Genomic DNA, 10,996 nt, shown 5'->3' on the forward strand with positions numbered 1-10,996 from the left:
TTTTGTGTTACGCGGGCCTCTCACTGTTGTGGCCTCTCCGGTTGCAGAGCACAGGCTCCGGACGCGCAGGCTCAGCGGCCATGGCTCACGGGTCCAGCCACTCCATGGCATGTGGGATCTTCCCGGACTGGGGCACGAACCTGTGTCCCCTGCATCAGCAGGCGGACTCTCAACCACTGCGCCACCAGGGAAGCCCAGTAGATATTTATTTTTACTGTTGATCTCAATAGATCTTAGAATTGTGCTTGTTCAGGAAGGCAACAAATCTTAAAGGCCTCCAGGTAAAAATTATGCAGCCAATGTGTAACTTTCTTTTGGATTCAATTTCAAAAAGAAACTCTGAGTTTGAAGCCTCGTAATTCATTTTAGGTATCATGCTGTCTTTGTATCTTTCGTGATGCTTTCAAAATTAGGTGAAGCTCTTTTCCTGCTCAGAAATATACATCCTTGTTAGACTAGTATAAAAAAGGTCTTCAGGCTGAAACCAAATTCCCTACTTTAGAATATAATGCAGAATTTTTTCATATCCAAGAGGATATATGTCAGGAATACTGAGTTTGATGTTCATGACTGTGACTTCTTTCATTTTTTCCTTAACAACAGTATGTGTGTGTGTGTATATATATATATATATATATATATATATATATATAAAATTTGCTTAAGATTTGCAAAATGCACATTGATTATATTTTATTGTTTTCATCTTAGTTCTCACAAACCATTAGATACAATTCTAAAATTAATGCACAGGTTAAAAGCTTCATTTCAAAGACACACCAGTAAGTATTTATGTGTCTTAGAGGATTTTCATTTTTAAGACCATTTTCATTCATTGAAAATAAGTCTACTCAGAAGTATAGGATTTCTATACTTATAGTAAGAAGGATTTCATAACAAATATTTAAAATGTACTTCTCCAAGGCCATTACTTTTGACCAAGGCATAATCTTCAGGGATTTGTGGACATAGATATTAACATTAAAAAAGAAAAATGTTTATGCATTATATCATATAGATCATCACAGCAATCTAGCTGTAACTGTCTTTCTCTTTGATTTCTCCTTCTCCATTACACAAACTAAGTGATTCTATCTGTAAAAGGTTAAGCAAAATCTTTTGGTTTGGGAATTAAGTCTCCAAAAGCTAGTATTACAGAGATCAGCTAAGTACGTTGTTTCTTTGTGGCTAGTGGGACTTTATTTTGGCAAACCTCCAAATCAGAACTGAGAGAGTAAGTATAGAGAAGACCCTTTAATGGCATAGAAAAAAATAAGGTCTTACCAAAGAGAAATCTATATATACATCTTATCTACTTCATTTAAGAAAGCAGACCCACAACATAGGGTACATATGAGCTTGGATTTTCATCGTGTACCAGCTTTTCTAAATTGTATATATATGTGAGTATTTTGGTTGCTATATTTTATATGTATATATATGTGTTTTATGTATATATATGAATTATATACCTCATACATATAGTTATGTATGAGTAAACATAAATAAATATACTTATGGATACAGATTCCATTATAAGACACACAGAGAACCCATCAAAGCTTTTACAGCATATTCCCCATTAACTCTTTTATGACACGGACAATGTGTTATAATTATCAGATTGTGTGTTCTAGAACTCTGCATTATCTTCTGATGTCCATCAGGGGATATACAGGGTTAAGTTTTTTAAATTACAAATTTAAAAAACATTACTAGATTCCTATTCAGAAACACAAATTAATTATAGATGCAAATACAGAAAGAAATTATGAAGGAACAACCCTGGACAAATTCAAACATGAATTCCTGAGGAAAGGAAGAAAGGGAATTCTGTCATTGATGTTAAACCCTCAAACTCTACTCCCTGAGCTTCCTCAAGTGTTCATAAGTGAGCACGTTACCCCCACTAGAGTTGTTTCCTCCCAGAGTGTTTTCATAAATTTGCCATATTTTAATTTTCACAGCAATGGTAAAGCATACAATTATTATTCCATTATAAAGAAAAAGACAACAAGGCTATGTTAGGTTAAATAAGTTGCTTAAAGTCATAGAATCAGGACTAAAATCCATGGGTCCAACTGTAAGACTACTGTTCATGTGGATACACCAAGGACAAATGTTTCCAACAATGTGTGGATTCCTCAGCAAAATTTTTTCCTCTCAGAACACAAAGTAGCAAGCAGACTGGGGAACTGGTTTTTAAGTTGTGTAAAGTAGTAGATAAGAGAACAGAATGAGACTCTTACATCCTGACTTCAGCACTCTAGGTACAAGTCCAGGAGGAAGAAGACGTGTTAGAAACTTGCGGGGGGGGGGGGAGATGCAAAAAGACTTTGCCCCAGTTCTCATTTGGGAATCTAGGAAGAGACAGCTTTGCAGCAATTCCACTAGCACCATTGACTTAGGAAAAGCAAAGCAGAATGATGGCAATAGGCAGAGAAAGAACCTAAGTTAATACTTTCAAGCTGTCTTTCTCTCCTATGTAGTAATAGAAGAGACTTGGAAGTTCCCTTGTGCCCTGAGGTAGAAGTAGAGGTAGCTGAGATCTGTTGGGAAACATGCTGACAGCAAGGAAAAGGCAGATAGCAAAAGGGAGTGCCAGCTCTCCCGTAGGCATTCTCTAGAGTCAGTAGGAAACGAGGTGGGACCCACGAGAAATGGGGATGGGCTCCTAGTTTTCCTCATGAAAACTAGGCCATGAAAAAAAAGGAACAGGAGGTACACCAGTTATGAACTATAGGAACAGGAGAACAGGACACCTAATACACTATCCACCAACCACACCTCAGCAGAAACAGCCGACCCTCCCCCAAGGGCAACACAGATACCCTGCAGCCAAGAACAGCACAAGATCAAGGGCCCACTTCTTATATCCCAGTGCCCTGAGATCAGTATTTCTCCTAAACCCAAGAACTACTTTGGGAAAAGGGAAAGGGAGAAAAGGAGGAGGACTGTGAACTAATCAAAAGATCGATTAAACTGGCAGAGTCTGAAGAACCATAATCCCTCCAAGTTTGAAGTTATAGGTTAGGTTTGTGGTTTTTTTCCTCCACTACATAGCACAGTTGGGATCAAATGGGGAAATATCAGTGAGCAAGATTATATGAGTTGCGAAATATAAAAGTAATGTTTTCTTTGGACATTTCAAAGTCCAAAGACTTCAGAGTATGAATACATTTTTAAACCACTACAGAACCAACACACACTGAGATTCAAAAAATGAGAAGTACATAAGTAATCATCTCCCTTTTAAAATCTTTGCTCCTCATCACTCTACTATTTGCCTTTTCTGCTCTCCTCCCCTCTTGGTTTTATTTGCCTTTGAAATAAGATAACATGGAAACTGAAAGAAAACAGAATGGCCCCTAAAACTATATGAGTATTTGTTCTGGCCTGCTGTTAACTCATTTGGGTACCCAAGCAAAGAAATTACATCTTTCTGCACCTTACTAAACTCTATAAAATGGAGACAACATACAAATTCACTTCAGATAGAGTTGAGAGTAAGAGCTTTAAAAAATGCCCGTGAAGCACTTTGCAAATGTTATACAATATAAATAATTCTATATTTTTCTAACTGTTCCCAAAAGAGAATCAGGGCCTTGTCCTACTCTCCAGAGGTCAAGACAGAGTTCGGAGAAGAACTCCCTGCAGCTCTGTTACATTTCCTAGTACCTACTGACCGAACCAGATGCTGGCAGGTATAAAATCTGAGACAGCTGCTTATCCAACCCCTTAGGGCCAAATGCTCCAAAAAATCACTTTCTTTGCAGCACACATCCTGATTCAGAATCTCTGAGCTAATTATCAGGGTTATGATTCTCAACCTAATCATTTCTACTATGCCTCCAGAGTAAGAGGGAATCTCAAAATTAACACTTCGTATGCGGAATTGTACACAGACAATAAACCTGTGCCCACGCAGGTTTAAATCATTAAGGCAGTTTCCATTTCTGTTTATGCTCCTCTTAGGTTTCTAAAATCATCAAAGACTATTTACCAAGCTCTTACGGCATACAGCATGCTTCAGAGAGACACCAAGATGTAACCTATTTCCTACCCCTTGTTGAATCAAGGTTTATAAAAAATCATAAGGCAAAGAAGCAACTCTGCACCTGATACTGCACAGAAAATAAGCAAAAATCACACAAACATGCAGGCTTAAGTTAGTGAATTTTGTCAAAGGGTGATTGGTAATGAGAATTACATGCCATGTCATTCTTTTCCTGGTCTGTCCAGAAAAACGATCTGGAGTCAGGATTCAAATTGTGCAGGGAAGAATGAAAGAGGAGTGGTTTGACAGAGAAGAGGATGGAATTACACTGATCACAGAAGACAGTGATTGCAAAAGCACAGAGGTAAGAAACAGAAAAATGATTTTATTGACAATTGTTAAAATTTTGCTTAGAGCTAAGAAGATATACAACCCGTGTGCGATCCATTATATATCCGTATCATCACACGTGCTGGGGGAAGGAGCAGCGTACTGGTTAACTGTGGAATGAGATCACCTGGGGTCAAAACCTGGCTCCCCCACAAACCAGCCTCATAAACTTGGGCAAGGTATTTACCCTCAGTTCCTTACTATGTACAAGTGGAATGATAGTAGTACTTCATGAGATTGGCACAAGAATTAAGAGATAACAATGTGAGGTTTTTAACACAATCCCTGCCACAAGCATCTAGTAAAGTTAACTGTTGATACTGTTGTTACTGTTATTTAGAAATGGATTTCGGGGACTGGCCTCAGAAAAATGTGAATTACAACCCTACCCCCAATTTCATTATTACATAGTACGGGATACTGGTAGTTTATTCATGAAAAGTAGTAAAAGATTGCTTATTCACCCACTAAATATATGTTTCATTTATAAAATAAGCATCTTAATTTTTTTCAGATCAAGATTCTTTGAGGATTAAATATTATTATGCAGCTAAAACGCTTAACGTAGTTCCTGGCACATAACATAATAAGTGCTCAGATCTGTGGGTGAGTGGCTCTTATCATCATCATCATTTCAGTTATTTAACATTATCACTATCAATTAGGCAAAGAAAAATTGGGACTCAGATAAAGAATATGATATTGAGGAGAGAAACGAAAGGAAAATGTGTAGAGGATATATTTTTCTCCTCCTTCTTTGCAAACTGGGAGATGTGGAATGGGTAATTGATGAAGCTGAGATAAGCAGGAGCCTTGCTCTTAATTCTGGAAAGAATTATTAGTATGCTTTTACTATGTGAGCCAAGCTTTGTGCTATGTGTTTTACAAACATTAGCTCCTATAACCTTCACAACCACCCTGTAAAATAGGCACTATTGTCATCACCCTTGTATTATCAACATATAATACATTTTAGCTAGAGAGGTGGAACATCTTGATAGGAGTCTCATGACTAGTAAGTAGTGGACAGAGTCAGAACATGAACCTAGGTCTACCTAGTTCTAGTTCAGGTTCTTACCTATGTGTCACTGGGAACTTTGAAGGAGGGTCTTGAGAGAAATACATGGCAGCAGAAGAGAAAATGTATCTGTGAGAGAGTGTTTCTAACTTGAAAGCCAGAACTGTCCAAGCGTTCTCCCATTACAGAGAGCGTTCTCCCATTACAGAGAGCGTTCTCCCATTACAGAGAGCGTTCTCCCATTACCCATTCCACTATAAGTGTGCTTGGTTTTTATCATTAATACTATGCACCATTTCAGAATTTTTTCTGGGAAGTTCAGTGTTGAAATTTTTTCTACTCATGCTGTGAATCTACTACAGTATTTCACAGAATCTAAACAATTCCCAGGTGAAAAGGGAACTGAGGTTAACTTTGAAAAGTTAAGCCTAGTCACCAAAAACAAGTAAGTTAATAAGATAGCAAGGGAAATATATATATATATATATATATACATATAAAATTAATTATTTGAGACAGAATATCAAACTTAAAAGAAAATCCAACTAATTGTAATCTGAGATACTTTTCATCTTCCACAGACACTTTCAACTACTTTATCAATAAAAGTCAAAGGCTGAAAACACCCATATCTGGGAAAAACATGGCATCTGAATGCTAAACAAGAGTATATTACAGTGTCAAGTGGACCCACAATTGGTGAAATAATAAATAATGTGAATATTTCTCTTTGGATACTATTAAATAAACCATAACTAACTTTCAAATAAATTGAATTCCTTCTTAAAAATTCCTAACCATGTGAATGTAAAAGTATGGACCATGTAGTAAAGTTTTTATTTTTCCAACTTTGGTTCAATTCTTTTTTTAACCCCCAAAATGGGGAGAAGATTGTAACTTACTTTGCTATGTACCAATAACTTTAGAACACATATTACAAATTCCAGTTAAATTAAAAGTTGAGTTAGGTAGTACACAATTACATCTCTCCACCGTCCTCATTAAATTTCAGTTCAACCGGGAATGCTGTTATTTCTTCCACAGATTTTTCTATTATACTCTTATTTTAGGTCAATAGCACTGATACTCTGCAGCAAGTACTTGCACATCTTAAGCAAATAGCATTATATTACCAAGAAGCAGAATGTGTAATTGTTTCTAATTTTTCTATACAATTATTGCTTTGGTGTGAATGAGCATAGATTGTTTCAAAACACACCCCAGGTGACTACTTGGCAAAAATCAACAGGCAAAAGTTAGGTCTAAAGTTTTCACTTGGGGCACCTCTGCAGTAAACTGTCTTCCTCATAGTAACTTCAGCTATCTAATTTTTCAAGTCTTGCTGGAATAACAAGTGGCAAATTAGTGGATCTGTCACATGAATGCTACCTGTAATTTACTTAGAGTACACTCTTACTTCACAATCAAGTTTTGTCTTGATGTAATTGACTTAACAAGCAAGTATTTATCACACTTACTGCTAGAAAACATTAATTACCTTTGATCCTGCTGAACTTTACACCCACTTATTTTAAGAAAATTTGACCAGTTTAAAAAGTTACTTAGATAATTACAACTCATGTTGTATTAGCAATTTCTTAGTATAGAATGTTGCTTCCTTAGGAGTCTTACAAGATTATTTAAGCTTATTCAAAAAAATTGAAGCAAAATGTACCCATTATTTAATAGTAAATGACAATATTCCAGAAGAAACTGGGCTGTATAATGAAAGTAAATTCAGTAATTATTCCTTTTCAAGGTTGATGAGGCTAAAAAATTCCCAAGTACAATATCATACGTCTCGGTTATTGTGGCCAAGGTCCTGGTAGGGTGGTGTAACACATCCCTCTTTATTTAAAAAATGATAATAAAGATCATGTAATCTTTAATTTGGGGGAGAATCTAAATTTTACATCTCATCTTCAAGACTCATTGCTAATGATGAAAAATTAAAAGTTGTTTCAGGTGTTAGAAGTGTTCTGAACACAAACCAAGCAGTGAATAGCATTTAATTACTTCATGTAAAAATTATCAGGATGTCCAAAATTTGTTCTATGCATAAATGTTTGGATATTCAATGGAGTTGTAGCCTAAGATCATTTAACTTATACAAAATTAATTATATGCACTCAACAATTTAAAAAATAAAGAGGGCAGGTGATTTTCCTTGCTTTTTCCCTCAATGAGGACAGAGGGTAGACTAGGGTGCTAGAAATGGGAGATGTGGCTACATGTCCCCTGTGTCATCACAGTTCATGTATGTGTCTCACAATCTGAGCATCCCATCATGCTGTGTATGATTCTGGCTGTTAACAATATGCATTTTCAGGTTACTGTATCCTGTAAACAAAAGTTAGTCATCTGTTTCTCAACCAAGGAAAGAGCAATTTTTCAAACACTGAGATGAAAATGTGGATATTTTGGACTCAATGAAACAATAGGTTATGTCCTAGGTAATGACTGCTTAAGGGAATTTTAGTGTTATTTTGACTTTGCAATTTTTACCCCACATGTTCATTTAAGAAACTGACCTACATATAAAAGAAGTCACTGTTCCTTAACTTACTGCAGCCACCTATTATCACATGGATACTCAAAGTTCTCTCAGTAGTGGCAAGAAACATTTTACTTCAGTGCAAAGTAGATTATGTTTGCATCTTTAAATCTCACATACCCACATGCATTACATACTCATAATGCAACTTGATTTGAATATGTAATATATGTAAATATTTAAATATCAAAGAAGATTTCACACAGAAGTAGAGGATATCCATAATGAAACTTGATATTTACCTAATATTACAGCACAATCCAAAAAGTTAGTGCTAACTATCAATTGGAGATGCCCAGAAGCAAGCCTCTGCCCACCACACTGAAGAAGCCTGAGCAGGTCTAGCCAGAGCAGCATTCTCTGCCAGGAGGTTTCCAGCACAGAAGACAGAAAAGAATTCAATCAGAATTCTTCCTGGAAAATCCCAGCTTGCCTCTAGGCCATCTTTTTTTTTTTTCTTTTTATAACATCTTTATTGGAGTATAATTGCTTTACAATGGTGTGTTAGTTTCTGCTGTATAACAAAGTGAATCAGCTATACATATACATATATCCCTCCCACCCTCCCTCTCCCACCCCTCTAGGTGGTCACAAAGCACCAAGCTGATCTCCGTATGCTACGTGGCTGCTTCCCACTAGCTATCTATTTTACATTTGGTAGTGTATGTATGTCCATGCCACTCTCTCACTTCATCCCAGCTTACCCTTCTCCCTTCCGTGTCCTGAAGTCCATTCTCTACATTCTCTATGTCTGCGTCTTTATTCCTGTCCTGCCCCTAGGTTCATGAGAACCTTTTTCTTTTCTTTTTTTTTAGATTCCACATATATGTGTTAGCATACGGTATTTGTTTTTCTCTTTCTGACTTATTTCACTCTGTATGACAGACTCTAGGTCCATCCACCTCACTAAAAATAACTCAATTTCATTTCTCTTTATGGCTTGAATAATATTCCACTGTATATATGTGCCACATCTTCTTTATCCATTCATCTGTCGATGGACACTTAGGTTGCTTCCATGTCCTGGCTATTGTAAATAGAGCTGCAATGAACACTGTGGTACATGACTCTTTTTGAATTATGGTTTTCTCAGGGTATATGCCCAGTAGTGGGATCACAGGGTCATAGGGTAGTTCTATATTTAGTTTTTTAAGGGACCACCATACTACTGTTCTCCATAGTGACTGTATCAATTTACATTCCCACCAACAGTGCAAGAGGGTTCCCTTTTCACAGGCCATCTTAATTCAGATGAAACTCAACGATGATTTAAAAAAACAATTCACAAATATTTATAGAGTTCCCTACTATGCATAAGGAGCTGTCCTGGTTACTACAGGAAATATAAGATATATTTTTAAAAGAGTTCTATCTATTTGAAAAGAAATTCATATCCACACACAAAGTTACAAGTAAACTATGGGAAAGTTAGAAAGCTGTTGAAATAGTCTAAGGGAAAAGTGATGAACACCCAGAGTAGGACAGTAAAATGGGAATGATGACTAGAATTTTGAGAGACACCTAAGAACTGGAATAGTCTTAGTAAACAAATACATTTGGAGTGTGAGAGAGGAGTCAAAGATGTCTCAATTCTAACTGTGATAGCATTAACCAAGATAGAAAATAGAGGAACAAGAAAAGGTTTCGTTCAGAAAAGATAATACATTTTTTACTTTGTTGTTTTGGTTTTGTCTTTTAATATGGGTATTTGGGGAACATTTTCTTTTTCTTTCCTTAATATTTTTTTAATTGTTTTAAGTTTTTAAATTTTTATACAATTTTTAAAGGTTACTTTCCATTTACAGATACTATAGAATATTGGCTATATTCCCCATGACGTACAACACATCCTTAAGCCTATCTTACATCCAATAATTTGTGCCTCCCACTCCCCCACCCCTGTCCTGCCCCTCTCCCCACTGGTAACGACTAGTTTGTTCTCTGTATCTGTGAGTCTGCTTTTTTGTCACATTCACTCATTTGTTGTACTTCTTATATTTCACATGTAAGCAATATCATACAGTATTTGTCTCTCTGTCTGACTTATTTAACTTAGCATAATGCCCTCCAAGTCCATCCATGTTGCTGCAAATGGCAGAGTTTTAGTTCTTTTTTATGGTTGAGTAATATTCCATTGCATATTCTATTCATCTGTTGATGGCCACTTAGGTTGCTTCCATATCTTAGTAATTGTAAATAATAACACTATGAACACTGGGGTGTATGCATCTTTTCAAATTAGTGTTTTTGGTTGTTTTGGATATATACCCAGGAGTGGAATTGCTGGGTCATATGGTAGTTCTATTTTTATAAATAAGGGTATCTCAGAGGAAGTTGGGAATCATCTATCTAAAGTGATGTAGTAGGCTCTACTGATCTGTAAATCACTGTCATATAGGTGATTATTCAACCAGTGGATATAAATAAAAGATCCAGTGAGAATACAAATAGTATATAGAGAGAACAGAATCTAGTAGTGTCCACATTTAGGAGCTTACAGCAGGAATAAGAATGGTGAGATGGAGAAAAGAACAACTTGTAGGATAGGAAACTTGTAAGTTTAAAGAGAAGGATAGTTTTAAGAAAGAGGGCTTGGTAATTTCTGGCTGCTATTATGCTGAGGTAAAGAAATATGAGAACGGAAAAAATATTGGCATCTGTTTTAGCAATTAGGTCATTTGTGCTTTTGAGAAGGTAAGAAAAAAGGAGGAGGGAAAAAGCCATATCTTATGCTAACAATAAGAAACTGAGGATTAAAAATAGAGTTATAACTATAGACCAAACATCCAAACAAGAAAGGAAAAAAATCAGACGGTCACTACAAGTTAAGAAATGTATTTTTCAAGGTAGGGGAGAACATTCCAGTAAGGGATGATCAGGAATCATACAGTATCTCTTAAGGTCACTCTAAACCATAGATTTCTTCAACCTCTCTCCCTCCTTCCAAACTCTCTCCCACATACACTCTCCTCCCCCACCAGAGCCACACTTTTCTAGTAAAGGCAAGACAAAGTTATTGCATTAAGTGGATACTGAC

This window comes from Neophocaena asiaeorientalis, unplaced genomic scaffold (genome assembly GCF_003031525.2).
Source record: "Neophocaena asiaeorientalis asiaeorientalis breed wild unplaced genomic scaffold, Neophocaena_asiaeorientalis_V1.1 scaffold184, whole genome shotgun sequence".
Lineage (NCBI taxonomy): Eukaryota > Metazoa > Chordata > Mammalia > Artiodactyla > Phocoenidae > Neophocaena > Neophocaena asiaeorientalis.